Below are 15,722 nucleotides of genomic sequence, written 5' to 3' on the forward strand. Positions count from 1 at the left end.
CCTCCCATAGTGCCACCACCTCCGGATGCAGCTGCACAGGGTGATAATAGCGACAGCAGTGATACTCCCACAATAGGGTAGCCGTGTGGGCCATGAGCCCATGGAGGTGTTTTTTTTTCGCAAGATCCACACAGGTGGGTTTTGGTGTGCACCCTGTCCTCGGACCTCCTGGGTGGCCTCCCCAACCCCCCCGGGCCCATAAATGGCCATTTTTGATTTTTTTTAATTTTTTTTTTATTTTGATTTTGATTTTTTTTGGGACAATGTGTTGCCTTGTGTGGCTCCCGTGAGCATACGCTGCATTGTGGCTGGGCACATGCAGGCTTGTCATGTATTTGGTTCAGATGCTTGGGTTTTTGTCACACACACCCCTCCTGCTTCCCGTTTCCATGGGCTTGCAAAGGGTGTGCCCAAGTGACATTGACGTACATGGTGACATTGGACTCCCACTACATGTGTGGGTAGTCTAGTCAATACTGTGTATACATTCCTAGTGCATATTGCTGTTGTGTTGTACACTGCATGTTGCATTGATGTCTAACTCATCATCCGTGTCTACCTCCTAATTTGCAGGTCCTTTCCTCATGTCTACAGAAGGCCCTCTACTTTGGAGATGGGGTCCATGTTGGCAGCAGTGCACCTACAACTCTACATGGCGGCAACACTGTACAGTTGGAAGTGGTGGGAGTGCAGGCATTTCCAGGTGGTGAAACTACTAATTCCTTACATTCGTAATGTCATGTTAATGGTAGTTTTGCGGGCCAGTAGCTGATAAGTGTTATTGCTAAATACCTGCTCAAGTGTGTTGTTGGTCCTGCATTACTGTGAGCATTTCAGGTGTCGCGAGTTTCAATTAGGGACACTGTACATTGTGACACTTGTGTCATGTTGTGGGGATTACTTTGTTTACCTGCACATAGCATGACATGGCACGGTGTGTCATGTGGCGGTGCTGGGGATGGGTTGGGTGACATGGCACTGTCATCATGTTGCATTTTGCAAGTGGGTATTCATTTTAGCTGCATGAATGTGTTTGTTCACAAAACTGCATTGGTGGTGTCTGTGTAGGTAGGGATGCACACATTGTAACACTTCCAGGTGAACAATCTCAGGCTGATATGGTTTTGACAGTTGATTCTCCAGACATTCAGGATCAGTGTCAGGTTGAGTCATCATTGATTGTCAGATGGTATGTGCCAGGGCAGTGTGCACTCCACAGGGGTGTGATTTCTATGTGAAGTAATTAGCCACTAGCTGTGTACGGACTGCCTCCCCCCGTGCCCTTTCCCCTCCCATGCGCAGCTGGCGTGCATGTGGTTGGGGATGTGGGGGCACCACCATGTCCACGGCCAGGCCCCGGCGTGTTGCAACGTTGTGCAGGACACATGCTGCCACTATGATCCTGCACACTACTGGGGGAGCGTATAACAGCTGCCCGCCAGAACGGTCAAGGGAGCGAAAGCGTGACTTAAGCACTCCGAATGTGCGCTCCACTATGCCCCGGGTTGCAATGTGGGGTGTGTTATATCTTACCTTGGGTGGCGTGGTGGGGTTCCGAATTGGCGTCATCATGTGGGGGCTGAGAGGGTAGGCACTGTCCCCTGTGGAGGTGGTGATTGGTATCATTGGTGGGGTTGTGACCTTGCTCAGTATCTGACATGCATGCATGTGCAGTGGCATTCATACTCACCAAGCAGCCATGTATCGCCATGCCGCCCAGCTTCTAGGTCCCAGCTTAGGGTGGACATTCGGTAAATGAAGCTGTCGTGGGTGGACCCGGGATAGTTGGCATATACTGAGGTGATGATTCCCTTGGCATTACATACTACCTGCACGTTGATGGAATGCCAGTGCTTGCGGTTCCTATAGATGTGCTCAGATGCCCTGGGGGGACCTAGAGCCACATGGGTGCAGTCGATGGCACCTAGCACTTTGGGGAATCGTGCCACACCGTAAAAATCCAGGGTGGCAGCATGCCTTTCTGCAGGTGTTCTGGGCAGGTATATGTGCCTGCGGACTGATGGGCGTGCAGTGATGATGTTCAAGACCTGGTGTAGGCAGCATGACTGCGTGGCCTGTGACACCCCACCCACTATGGCACTTGTCCGCTGAAATGATCCAGTGGCTAAGAAGTGCAGTACATTGAGGACCTTCTCCAGGGGGCTGAGGGCTTGGGAGCACAGGGTGGGTGATGTGAGGTCATCCTCCCACTCACTCACCAGGTCCAGTATTATGTGTGGTGGAAACCTGTACCTCCCATACACCTGGTCATCAGGCATCCCGAAAAGGCTGGTTCTGGGAGTGAATATTCTGGCCCTGACTATCCTCCTCCTCCTCCTTTTGTAGCCCACGGCCACTGCTGCTAAGAACGGTATATTCATCCTGGCGTCTGAGCTTGTTAGTTTTTTGCGCGCAAATTTATGCGTCGCGGGTCAAAGTATGCCTGCTTCCTACTGGCGTATGTGTTTCTTTGCGCGTGTTGTGGGCGAGCGTGTGAAACTTTCCGCGCACCCCTGAAATCCAGTACCCAGGCCAATAGCGTGTGGAAATTCCTGCGCACCCCTGAATACACGTGCACTGATGTACTCGCGTGTGAAACTTCCCGCGCACCCCTGAAATCCAGTACCCAGGACAATAGCGTGTGGAAATTCCCGCGCACCCCGGAATACACGTGCGCTGATGTACTCGCGTGTGTAAGTGCCCGCGCACCCCTGAAATACACGTACATAGGCCAATCGCGTGTACGCGCACTTTTGTCCAATTACACGCGATGACACTCTGACGTGCAGTCTTTCCACGTGTGCTCCATCATCACGTGCTATGAAGGAAACACCCGTGCGGGTCACGTCACAGACGCGCTTACGCGCTGAGGGCCTTTGGTCCAATAGAATCGTATATGCGTGCTGACGCGCTTACGCGCTAAGGGCCTTTCCTCGAATTTCACGCTGACGTGCAGGATTTTCACGTGCCAAATCACTCCGTCTCAAGCTGGCCACGCGAAAACACACGGAAGACCACGCTCCTGCCCAGAAGGCCGAATTACTGCCCCCCAGTGCCCCGAGCAGCCTCCCACGTGCCATCTGCTGCTGCTGCCTGCCTGCCTGCCTGCTGCCACCGTGCCCTGCCATTTGGTTCCTGCACATCAGCCATCTGCAGGGGTCCAGTTGCTGTGTCCACCCCTGCTGGAACTGAAGATTCCCGACTTGGATAACATCGCTCCACAGCACAGCCCCAGGACCCATTTGCCCACCCACTCCTGCCTCTGGGGTTGCCATGTCGGGCACTTCCACATCTGGCACCAGTGGCAACCCCAGGCCAGAGGGGCAGAGGGGCACCAGCTTCACTGCCACCGAAGTTGGTGTCCTGGTGGAGCATGTCCTGGGGCAGTATGATGCCCTCTTTGGATCGTCCCGCGCCAGCAAGGGAGGACGGGAGAGGATCTGGGCCGACTGTGTGGTTGCCATCAACGCGGAGGGGGTGGCAACCCGCAACGTCCAGAAGATCAAGAAGCGCTGGGAGGACTTGAGGTCCAGGACCCTCGTGAAGGCCCGGCGCCTCGTGGAGGGGGGCCGGGGCCGCATGAGTTCCATCCAGATGAGGGTCCTGGAACGCGTACGCCCAGCGCTCCACGCCCAGATCCTTGAGAGGGAGACCCGTCTGGAGTTGAGCGGTAAGTGGCCAAGCATTGCTGTGTGAGAAAGGGCATGTTGCGGTGTGCTGGTTGTCTGATACTTGCCTGTATGTGTGACATAGGCCATGTATGCATGTATGTGTGCAGGGACATCATGGTAATGCATGTGCATCCAGTGATGTGTGAACCACATGGTTGTTGCATGTGTTTAAATGCGACATGGGGAGCCCTATGCAGATTTTACACATGAGAGCATGCCAGTCTCTGTTCCTGGACATGGGTGGGGGTGAGGGATGGGTGCTGATGCCAGGTACATATATGGTAGCCATGTCTGTGTGCCTGACCTGCGTGTCTGTGACTTGTGAATGCCATGGATGCATGACACATGTGTGTGACAATGCACAGATTCACTGATGCAGCCTAGTTATCCTTGTATCCGCTGTGTTTGGGGTGTATGAGGCCAGATGGATGTGACTGAGGTGTAGTGTGTGCATGTGATAGGCATGACCCATGATGCATGTGAGTTCCATATCATTGTATGTTTCAAGAGTCCATTGGACATGTATGGAAATGTCCATGGCATGCACCATGCCTGTTACTGTGTGTGTTTTGCCTGGACTGACCCATGTGTGGTGGAGGGACATGATGGAAGTGTACTTTGACAGTGGTACTCATCTGCTATTGCTTCCTGTCTAGGGGACCATTGAACAGTACCCTGATGCTTGTGTTCTATGTCTCCCTCTACGCAGCGGCTAGTGAAGAAGAGGGCGGAGACAGCGCTGTGGAGCAAGGCGGCGGGGATGCCCCCACGGCTGCAGCGGAAGGGGTGGGTGAGCCCCCACAGGGGCCTGCTATGGCGGAAGACGGTGAGGAGCCATCCAGGTTGGTGGTTTCCACAGAGGAGGAGGAGGCCGCCACTGAGGCACACATGGGGCCTGGTGGGGGCATCCCTGCTGGTGCAAGTGGTGCAGTCCAGGGGCAGGGGCAGGAGGCAGCACAGGTCACCGTGGAGGGGCCTGTGCATGTCGCTGTCCCTGACCCTGTGAGTGCACCACCATGCACCAGCAGGGATGCCCCGTCCCAGGCCCGTCCGCAGGTAGAGGGGATGTTCATGTCACCTGACTCCCCTCCACCTGCGGACGAGGGGACCCGTGGCCGTATGGAGAAGGTCCTGATTGGGGTCGCGATGCACGCGGGTGCAATTCGTGATGACGTGCGTGCTTCCCGGGAGGAGCACGCACGTCATCACGAAGAGCACCGTGCCGACGTGGCCCAATTGGGATCTTCCATGTTCGGGGGTTTCCTGCATGTGTCGGCCAATCTGGCGGCCCTGTCCTCCTCTGTGGAGGCTATACGCCAGTCGTTCTCCTTGCCGTCTTCCGGCCCAGATGCCACCAGGGCCCCCTGTGGACCTGCCCTGACCAATGCAGCCAGCTCGGTGGGGATCCCATCCATGCCACAGTCGGGAGTCGGAGGTCCAGCAGGGGTGGACACCACAGCAACTGTACCCCAGCAGATGGAGGATGTGCCGGCATCATCAGGCAGGACACGTGCACAACGGCGTCGGTGGATTCCATCAGCCTGGATGCCGTTGTGCTGGCAGAGGCAGTTGCGTCGGAGGCAGCAGCAGAGTCAACGTGGGAGGCATCATGGCTCGGGGCCATCAACATCGGAGGGGAAGGCAACGGCCGGAGGGCAGGAGGACCCAGGACAGGAAGTGTCTTCCGTGTGGCTGCGGTTGGGCCAGCAGATAGGTGCGGAGCGGCGGCGGGCGGAAGAGGCGCAGCTCACGATGGTCAGGGCGGAGAACTCCATGCGGAGGGCCCTGAGGCGGGCCGAGTGCCTCGAGGCAATCCGCAGGGGGTTGGAGGAGCAGATGGCATTGTCCCTGCGGACCCTCGGGGCCATGGAACAGGACCGCCTCCGGGACATAGACGAGGAGTTTGATGATGACCTGGCCCGGAACACCACGGAGTGAGCCGCTGGACTTGCCCGTCGCCTTTGTATATAGTTCTTTAGGTTTAGGTTTCCTTTGTTTCTTCTTATGATTTGGAGTCGACGGACACTGCCCCACTTTTTGTATATAGTTGCATTTTAGTTAGGGTTTTTTGTAGGTTTCCTTTGTTCAGTTGGGCTCATGGACCCTTGGATGTTTTGTACATAGTTCTTCATTGGATTGTTTTATTTTTTTTAATTTTTTTTATTCACCATGGAGCAATGGTCTTTGCATTTATTTTTCTCTCTCGGATTGATTTTATTTTTAATGTGACTTTGGACAACATTTTTTTGGATTTGTATTTGTATTTTTGATTTTTTTGGACGGACATGCAGCTTATCTTTTTTTCATTGCCATTGTAGTTTGTTTCATTTCATTTGCATTCAATTTTTTTTAATACAATTTTGCTTTCATACTTCACTGTGTGGTATCATCTCATTGGTTTCATGCATGTCATGTTGGGTGTTTTCCCATTCAATTGCACCCATTGTGTGTGACGGACATGGGTTCATTTGCTTTATGAACATTGGGGGTGTAACATGTCATTTCCATTTCCATGTGGGTGAATGGGTTACTTGGTAGGGCCTTTTGGCTGTGGAGGCTGACCATAACGCACATGATTGGGGATTGTGAGGACCTGGGTGCAGGGGGACATGAGTGGCAGCCTGGTGGAGGGTGCCCCTGGATGCTGGGGGTGGGGGTGGTGGGAGACATGAGTGGGGGCCTGGTGGAGGGTGCCCCTGCACTGCTGGGGGGTGGGGGTGGTGGGAGACATGAGTGGGGGCCTGGTGGAGGGTGCCCCTGCACTGCTGGGGGGTGGGGGTGGTGGGAGACATGAGTTGGACATGAGTGGGGGCCTGGTGGAGGGTGCCCCTGGATGCTGGGGGTGGGGGTGCAAGGGGACATGAGTGGGGGCCTGGTGGAGGGTGCCCCTGCACTTCTGGGGGGTGGGGGTGGTGGGAGACATGAGTGGGGGCCTGGTGGAGGGTGCCCCTGGATGCTGGGGGGTGAGGGTGGTGGGAGACATGAGTGGGGGCCTGGTGGAGGGTGCCCCTGCACTGCTGGGGGGTGGGGGTGGTGGGAGACATGAGTTGGACATGAGTGGGGCCTGGAGGAGGGTGCCCCTGGATGCTGGGGGGTGGGGGTGGTGGGAGACATGAGTGGGGGCCTGGTGGAGGGTGCCCCTGCAGTGCTGGGGGGTGGGGGTGGTGGGAGACATGAGTTGGACATGAGTGAGGGCCTGGTGGAGAGTGCCCCTGCACTGCTGGGGGGTGGGGGTGGTGGGAGACATGAGTGGGGGCCTGGCGGAGGGTGCCCCTGCACTGCTGGGGGGTGCGGGTGATAGGGGCCATGAGTGGGGGCCTGGTGGAGGGTGCCCCTGGATGCTGGGGGGTGGGGGTGCAGGGGGACATGAGTGGGGGCCTGGTGGAGGGTGCCCCTGGATGCTGGCGGGTGGGGGTGGAGGGAGACATGAGTGGGGGCCTGGTGGAGGGTGCCCCTGGATGCTGGGGGGTGGGGGTGGTGGGAGACATGAGTGGGGGCCTGGTGGTGCTGCCCCTGCACTGTTGGGGGGTGGGGGTGATAGGGGCCATGAGTGGGGGCCTGGCGGAGGGTGCCCCTGGATGCTGGGGGGTGCGGGTGCAGGGGGACATGAGTGGGGGCCTGGTGGAGGGTGCCCCTGCACTGCTGGGGGGTGGGGGTGGTGGGAGACATGAGTGGGGGCCTGGTGGAGGGTGCCCCTGGATGCTGGGGGGTGGGGGTGGTGGGAGACATGAGTGGGGGCCTGGTGGAGGGTGCCCCTGCACTGCTGGGGGGTGGGGGTGGTGGGAGACATGAGTTGGACATGAGTGGGGCCTGGTGGAGGGTGCCCCTGGATGCTGGGGGGTGGGGGTGGTGGGAGACATGAGTGGGGGCCTGGTGGAGGGTGCCCCTGCAGTGCTGGGGGGTGGGGGTGGTGGGAGACATGAGTTAGACATGAGTGAGGGCCTGGTGGAGAGTGCCCCTGCACTGCTGGGGGGTGGGGGTGGTGGGAGACATGAGTGGGGGCCTGGTGGAGGGTGCCCCTGCACTGCTGGGGGGTGCGGGTGATAGGGGCCATGAGTGGGGGCCTGGTGGAGGGTGCCCCTGGATGCTGGGGGGTGGGGGTGCAGGGGGACATGAGTGGGGGCCTGGTGGAGGGTGCCCCTGGATGCTGGCAGGTGGGGGTGGAGGGAGACATGAGTGGGGGCCTGGTGGAGGGTGCCCCTGGATGCTGGGGGGTGGGGGTGGTGGGAGACATGAGTGGGGGCCTGGTGGTGCTGCCCCTGCACTGTTGGGGGGTGGGGGTGATAGGGGCCATGAGTGGGGGCCTGGCGGAGGGTGCCCCTGGATGCTGGGGGGTGCGGGTGCAGGGGGACATGAGTGGGGGCCTGGTGGAGGGTGCCCCTGCACTGCTGGGGGGTGGGGGTGGTGGGAGACATGAGTGGGGGCCTGGTGGAGGGTGCCCCTGCACTGCTGGGGGGTGGGGGTGGTGGGAGACATGAGTTGGACATGAGTGGGGCCTGGTGGAGGGTGCCCCTGGATCCTGGGGGGTGGGGGTGGTGGGAGACATGAGTGGGGGCCTGGTGGAGGGTGCCCCTGCACTGCTGGGGGGTGGGGGTGGTGGGAGACATGAGTTGGACATGAGTGGGGCCTGGTGGAGGGTGCCCCTGGATGCTGGGGGGTGGGGGTGATAGGGGCCATGAGTGGGGGCCTGGTGGAGGGTGCCCCTGGATGCTGGGGGGTGGGGGTGCAGGGGGCCATGAGTGGGGGCCTGGTGGAGGGTGCCCCTGCACTGCTGGGGGGTGGGGGTGGTGGGAGACATGAGTTGGACATGAGTGGGGGCCTGGTGGAGAGTGCCCCTGCACTGCTGGGGGGTGGGGGCAATAGGGGCCATGAGTGGGGGCCTTGTGGATGGTGCCCCTCCACTGCTGGGGGTGGGGGTGATAGGGGCCATGAGTGGGGGCCTGGTGGAGGGTGCCCCTGGATGCTAGGGGGTGGGGGTAGGGGGACATGAGTGGGGGCCTGGTGGAGGGTGCCCCTGCACTGCTGGGGGGTGGGGGTGGTGGGAGACATGAGTTGGACATGAGTGGGGGCCTGGTGGAGAGTGCCCCTGCACTGCTGGGGGGGTGGGGGTGGTGGGAGACATGAGTTGTACATGAGTGGGGGCCTGGTGGAGGGTGCCCCTGCACTGCTGGGGGGTGGGGGTGATAGGGGTCATGAGTGGGGGCCTGGTGGAGGGTGCCCCTGGATGCTGGGGGGTGGGGGCGATAGGGGCCATGAGTGGGGGCCTGGTGGAGGGTGCCCCTGGATGCTGGGGGTGGGGGTGCAGGGGGCCATGAGTGGGGGCCTGGTGGAGGGTGCCCCTGCACTGCTTGGGGGTGGGGGTGGTGGGAGACATGAGTGGGGGCCTGGTGGAGGGTGCCCCTGCAGTGCTGGGGGGTGGGGGTGGTGGGAGACATGAGTGGGGGCCTGGTGGAGGGTGCCCCTGGATCCTGGGGGGTGGGGGTGGTGGGAGACATGAGTGCGGGCCTGGTGGAGGGTGCCCCTGCACTGCTGGGGGGTGGGGGTGATAGGGGCCATGAGTGGGGACCTGGTGGAGGGTGCCCCTGGATGCTGGGGGTGGGGGTGATAGGGCCATGAGTGGGGGCCTGGTGGAGGGTGCCCCTGGATGCTGGGGGGTGGGGGTGCAGGGGGCCATGAGTGGGGGCCTGGTGGAGGGTGCCCCTGCACTGCTGGGGGGTGGGGGTGGTGGGAGACATGAGTGGGGGCCTGGTGGAGGGTGCCCCTGCACTGCTGGGGGGTGGGGGTGGTGGGAGACATGAGTGGGGGCCTGGTGGAGGGTGCCCCTGGATGCTGGGGGGTGGGGGTGCAGGGGGCCATGGTTGGGGGCCTGGTGGAGGGTGCCCCTGCACTGCTGGGGGGTGGGGTGGTGGGAGACATGAGTGGGGGCCTGGTGGAGGGTGCCCCTGCACTGCTGGGGGGTGGTGGGAGACATGAGTGGGGGCCTGGTGGAGGGTGCCCCTGGATGCTGGGAGGTGGGGGTGGTGGGAGACATGAGTGGGGGCCTGGTGGAGGGTGCCCCTGCACTGCTGGGGGGTGGGGATGATAGGGGCCATGAGTGGGGGCCTGGTGGAGGGTGCCCCTGGATGCTGGGGGGTGGGGGTGCAGGGGGCCATGAGTGGGGGCCTGGTGGAGGGTGCCCCTGCACTGCTGGGGGGTGGGGGTGGTGGGAGACATGAGTTGGACATGAGTGGGGGCCTGATGGAGAGTGCCCCTGCACTGCTGGGGGGTGGGGGTGATAGGGGCCATGAGTGGGGGCCTGGTGGAGGGTGCCCCTGCACTGCTGGGGGGTGGGGGTGATAGGGGCCATGAGTGGGGGCCTGGTGGAGGGTGCCCCTGGATGCTGGGGGGTGGGGGTGCAGGGGGACATGAGTGGGGGCCTGATGGAGGGTGCCCCTGCACTGCTGGGGGGTGGGGGTGGTGGGAGACATGAGTTGGACATGAGTGGGGGCCTCGTGGAGGGTGCCCCTGGATGCTGGGGGGTGGGGGTGCAGGGGGACATGAGTGGGGGCCTGGTGGAGGGAGCCCCTGCACTGCTGGGGGGTGGGGGTGGTGGGAGACATGATTTGGACATGAGTGGGGGCCTGGTGGAGGGTGCCCCTGCACTGCTGGGTGGTGGGGGTGATAGGGGCCATGAGTGGGGGCCTGGTGGAGGGTGCCCCTGGATGTTGGGGGGTGGGGGTGATAGGGGCCATGAGTGGGGGCCTGGTGGAGGGTGCCCCTGGATGCTGCGGGTGGGGGTGCTGGGTGACATGAGCAGGTGTTCAGGGTAGTCCCCTGTGGTGTCGGCTGCCTGCAGGGGCCGTGGAGGGTGTACAGGGAATACCTGGGAGCACACAGCCAAATCGCGTGTAGAATTTCCCGCGTACCCCTGTCATACACGAACCCAGCCAAATCGCGTGTGGAAATTCACGTGCACGTACCCGGCCAAATCGCGTGTGGGACTTCCCGCGCACCCCTGAGATCCACGTACCCAGCCAAGTCGCGTGTGGAAATTCCCGCGCACGTACCCGGCCAAATCGCGTGTGGAACTTCCCGCGCACCCCTGAAATCCACGTACCCTGCCAAATCGCATGTGGGACTTCCCGCTCACCCCTGAGATCCACGTACCCAGCCAAGTTGCGTGTGGAAATTCCCGCGCACGTACCCGGTCAAATCGCGTGTGGAACTTCCCGCGCACCCCTGAAATCCATGTACCCTGCCAAATCGCGTGTGAGACTTCCCGCGCACCCCTGAGATCCACGTACCCAGCCAAATCGCGTGTGGAACTTCCCGCGCACCCCTGAAATCCACGTACCCTGCCAAATCGCGTGTGAGACTTCCCGCGCACCCCTGAGATCCACGTACCCAGCCAAATCGCGTGTGGAAATTCCTGCGCATGTACCCGGCCAAATCGCATGTGGAACTTCCCGTGCACTCCTGAAATCCACGTACCCTGCCAAATCGCATGTGGGACTTCCCGCGCACCCCTGAGATCCACGTACCCAGCCAAGTCGCGTGTGGAAATTCGCGCACGTACCCGGCCAAATCGCGTGTGGAACTTCCCGCGCACCCCTGAAATCCACGTACCCTGCCAAATCGCGTGTGAGACTTCCCGTGCACCCCTGAGATCCACGTACCCAGCCAAATCGCGTGTGGACATTCCTGCGCACGTACCCGGCCAAATCGCGTGTGGAACTTCCCGCGCACCCCTGAAATCCACGTACCCTGCCAAATCACGTGTGAGACTTCCCACGCACCCCTGAGATCCACGTACCCTGCCAAATCGCATGAGGAAATTCCCGCGCACGTACCCGGCCAAATCGCGTGTGGAACTTCCCACGCACCCCTGAAATCCACGTACCCTGCCAAATCACGTGTGAAAGTTCCCGCGCACCCCGGAATACACGCACACGTTATTTTTCAGTCAGCGGGTGTCCGTGTTTGTGGGTACCCCTTTGCACGTCATTTGTCCTGGAGGGCCACAGTATAGGACATTCATCATGGCTGTATATAGGTGCTATTTGTTGGCGCACCTTTTGGCGCACATTTATTACAGGCGCAGAGACGCTACCGCCTGCTTTCTTGTGGCGGTCGTGTTTGTGCCTGTGCGCTGGTTTGACCGTGCGCTTTTTTGCCCTATTCGATTCCATGAATACGCGTTGTAGGCGAGCGTGTGGGCGTTCCGCGCACTTGCACCCTGTACTTCCCCCGTGACGCCGACATTTTGGCAAGTTGTTCCCCATTCCGAGTGTTACGCCCCTTGTTCCGCCTACTTTTGTTGTGTGCGCCGCGCTATGTGCGATTTTCTATGTGGCCTGTGCGATTTTCGCTGTGACCTGGCGCACGCCGTTGGATGGCCTGTGCGCCAACGTGCGCCGCGCACTTTTTTAGTGCACATCCGATGGTGTTCTCGCGCACGGCCTTCCATGAATCGATGTGCGCTGCTTTTCGTGCGATTTTCGCACTTGCACTGCGATTTTCGCTATTCCACTGCGAATCGCACGTTTTTGGCCACTTGTGCCGCGCTAATTATTCCATGAATCGGCCTGTAAATTGTTTGTCCAGTCTATTAAGTCTAGCTTGGTTACCTACAAGAAGCAACTCTGTCTTATCGTCGTTAAGACAAAGTCCGTGTTTGGCCACCCAAGCTTGAATAATTAGGTAAATGTTATTTAGGCATTTGGAGTCAATGTTATAATCGCCAGTAGTAGGGATAAGGATTTGGGTGTCATCCACGTAATTTGTGTAGGAGACACCCAAATGGTCTAGGTCATTAAAGAGGGGCTTTGTGAAAATATTGTATAGCGTTGGGTAGACACATGATCCCTGGGGGACTCCACAGGTGACTGGAACTGGTACAGTGGATGAAGTAGGTGCAAACACTCTTGTCGTTCTGTTGTTGAGGAAAGACTGAATCCATGAGGTGGCTTCGCCAGAGAAGTGGGCTGCGGATGAGAGGTGATTACATAGCGTTTTGTGATCCACTAGGTCAAAGGCAGCTGGTAGATCTAGTAACAAAAGGAGTGCTAAGTTGCCTTTGTCTTTTATAATGACCATTTGTATTACTAGATCTATCAAGGCTGTTTCCGTGCCATGTCTAGGCCGGAAACCTGATTGACGGAGCCCTAGTAAGTTTTTGTTTTCCAAATTATGCTGAATCTGTAGGTAGGCAGCCCTGTCCAGAATTTTTGGGATGAAGGGCACTGTGGTAATTAGTATTTAATTTGTCAGGATGTTGGGGTCAAGGGAAGGTTTCTTTAATAGTGGCAGGACCCATGTGTCCTTCAGATTAGTAGGTACTGTGCTGGTTGCAAACGAGGCAATCATTAATGATGTGATAAAGGGCGCGAGATCCTTCGCTGTCTCTTTGATAATTGTTGCTGGGCAAACATCACCCAGGAATCTTGATAGTTTCAGGCTCGTAATCATGTCCTCGACATCCTTAGTGGCGAGCGGGGAAAACTTGAAATGGTCATGTTGGTCAGGTGGGGGTACTTGAGTTGCGAGTTGGGATGTGTTAGTGGTCAGGTTCGTTTTTCTAGTCTCTATTTTAGTTTGAATTAGCTCCATTTTGTCAGAGAGAGCTTTCGGAATATTAGTGCACCATGTGAAGCCTTTTGTGCAGGTTACAGGTGGTGCAGTAGGGGATTCTAGCTCTCTGAGGATTCTGAATAATTCTTTCATATTGGATTTTGCTTTATTAAGCCTGTCATTGTAAGAGTCACTTTTGGATTGGAAGATTGCTTTTTTGTAGGTGGATGAAGCTATTAGCAAATTATTTTTGTTAGAAGTTGAGGGGACGCTTTTCCATAAGGTTTCAGCAGCTCTTTTATTCTTGAGCAGGGTTCTAAGGTGCGGGGTTACCAAGTGTTCAAGTGCAAGCAAGGTTTCGCTTTTCACATTTTTTAATGGCACAATCTTGTTGATAGCATTAAGTATAGTGCCTTTGTAAAGTTCCACTATGGAGGATGGGTCATCATTTGAGATGGTGGAGTTAATGATAGGTTGAAGTGGCGGAAGTAACTTTTGTGCTGTTATGTTGCACATGTTTCTGGAGAGTCTAGGAGGTGCCACAGGCCTGTCACGGATAGGGTGATTGCCATCCTGTAAGGTAAAAAGAATAATATGATGGTCATGATACGCCGTGATACTGCATGGTCTGGGCGTTTAATAAAGGTAGTAAATAAATAAATAAAAGATAGTCAAACCCAGCGCATGGATGGTTGGAGAAAATGTTAATGTCGCAACTGATGTTGGTGATCCAGTCTAATAGCCTGCCTTTATTAAGGGTAGGTTGGGATATACGTTGTGTGAAGCCTAGTTCTGAAATACTATTAGGGATAGTTAGTGCGTTAACGTCGTTAGGGTCATGTAGTCCTAAATTGAAGTCTCCCAGGAGCATGACCTGTGATCCTGGCTTGGAATTGGCTGTGAGGAGTAGAGTTGTGTCTTCCTCGAAGGGGGATAGTGGGCCTAGTGGTCTGTACATAAGGTGTATGGTTATGGCACGCTTGGGCAACATAGGAAACTTGATCAATAGGAGTTCTCCAGAGGGGAATGTTTGGTTGGGGATTGGGCCTAAGACCTAGTGAAGTTTTTGCAATAAAAGCAATGCTGCTGCCTTTAGCAGATGTTCTATCTTGCCTGATAATTATGTATTTTTCCGGGATGGCAAGTGAGAGCAGAGGACAAGATGTGGTCTGGAGCCAGGTCTCTTTAATAGCTAAGAAGTCAAGGTCATTGGTTGTTATCAGGTTGTTAATGTTTAAATGTCTAGAGTGTGGGCTGTTCATAATCTGGCATTCATGAGTCCCCCTTTGATGGATGATGTTTTGCCATCAACATCTGTTTTGCTCGCTAGGATGTTTTTGTATGGGGAAGGCATCTTGTTAGTTATGTTAGCTTGTTTCAGACATGTGGTGAAGCTTTAATACTGGTTTTGTTAGTGCTCTTACTTAATGGTTGACTAGGGTGAATCTCTGTCCTATTCTATAGTCTAGAGGCATATAGTTTAATCCATTGGACTGGAGTTAGTAACTGGGCATTATTAGGCATAGCAGAGGTTGAGTTGTCAAGTTTAGTTCCTAGTAGGTCTAGATGATGTAGGAAAGCAGTGGGCTTGACACTGTCCGATGGGGGCAGTCTAGTGGCCATGGATAAGGCAATACTATGGAGGTCATTACGACCTTGGCGGTAAGGGGTTAACAGCACTGGTAAAGGTGCTGGAGCCGTCAACCCCTTACCGCCTCATTACCAGTTCTGCTTGCGGGACCCGCTAAGGACACCTGGTTTAACCAGGCGGCCTTAGTGGGTCCCACGAGCAGCCCAGCATGCTAACACCAGGCCTGTTATTAACAAGCCCATTGTTAGCATGCTCCCCATTCCCATTGAGCCCTATGGGGGCTCGGATGGGAATGGGGATGTACTGGGTCCAGGGTTCCTTGAACAAGGAATTACTTGACCCTCCAAGGTCGGAATGGCCTGGTAATTCTTCATTCAAGGAACCCAGAACTGGTACCTAGTAAGGGGGTAGCCATGCCGCTAATAGCAGCATGGTTACCTCCTACCATGTAATGACCCCAAATGTCTCCTTGGTATAGTTTGGACGTTAGGTTGAGAATATTTACCATAGCCAATAAGGGTAGTTCCAAAGGCAAGGGCTGCCGTTTTGTACATGGAGTTAATGTGGCAAGGCCGAATAGTAGGCTTGTGGTACTTAACAGGAGCTGGTGCATGACTAGGTTCAGGGTAGTTAGAACAAATTAAGACCGTGATGTTTAAAGAGTAGATGAGCAGGGCACTGCAATGCTGGTACTATATCGGCTGGGCGGAGCAATGCGTTAAGCTTTGCAAGCGGGCAGTTGAGGACTTATGTCAACATGCAATGGTAGGCAGTGGACGTATACTTGGGGCAGTCGAGTAATAAGTTGCACTTGGTTATTAATGCCGTAATAATGGCTCAGTATACATAGGATAGACCAAGTCCGTTGATGCAGGTTCAGATGCTTTCCAGAGTGCCTAACCCACCACAAG

The 15,722-nt window shown here is 56.8% G+C and overlaps 1 protein-coding gene across 3 annotated transcripts in view; it reads right to left on the minus strand.

Annotated features, from left to right (window-relative positions):
• The window catches only part of ST6GALNAC3 (ST6 N-acetylgalactosaminide alpha-2,6-sialyltransferase 3), a 1,879,573-nt gene that overhangs the window by 1,222,847 nt on the left and 641,004 nt on the right, over positions 1-15,722 (minus strand). The gene's annotated exons all lie outside the window — the stretch shown is intronic.

The sequence above is a fragment of the Ambystoma mexicanum genome, chromosome 1q, assembly GCF_040938575.1.
Source record: "Ambystoma mexicanum isolate Mex_15411 chromosome 1q, UKY_AmexF1_1, whole genome shotgun sequence".
Taxonomy (NCBI): domain Eukaryota; kingdom Metazoa; phylum Chordata; class Amphibia; order Caudata; family Ambystomatidae; genus Ambystoma; species Ambystoma mexicanum.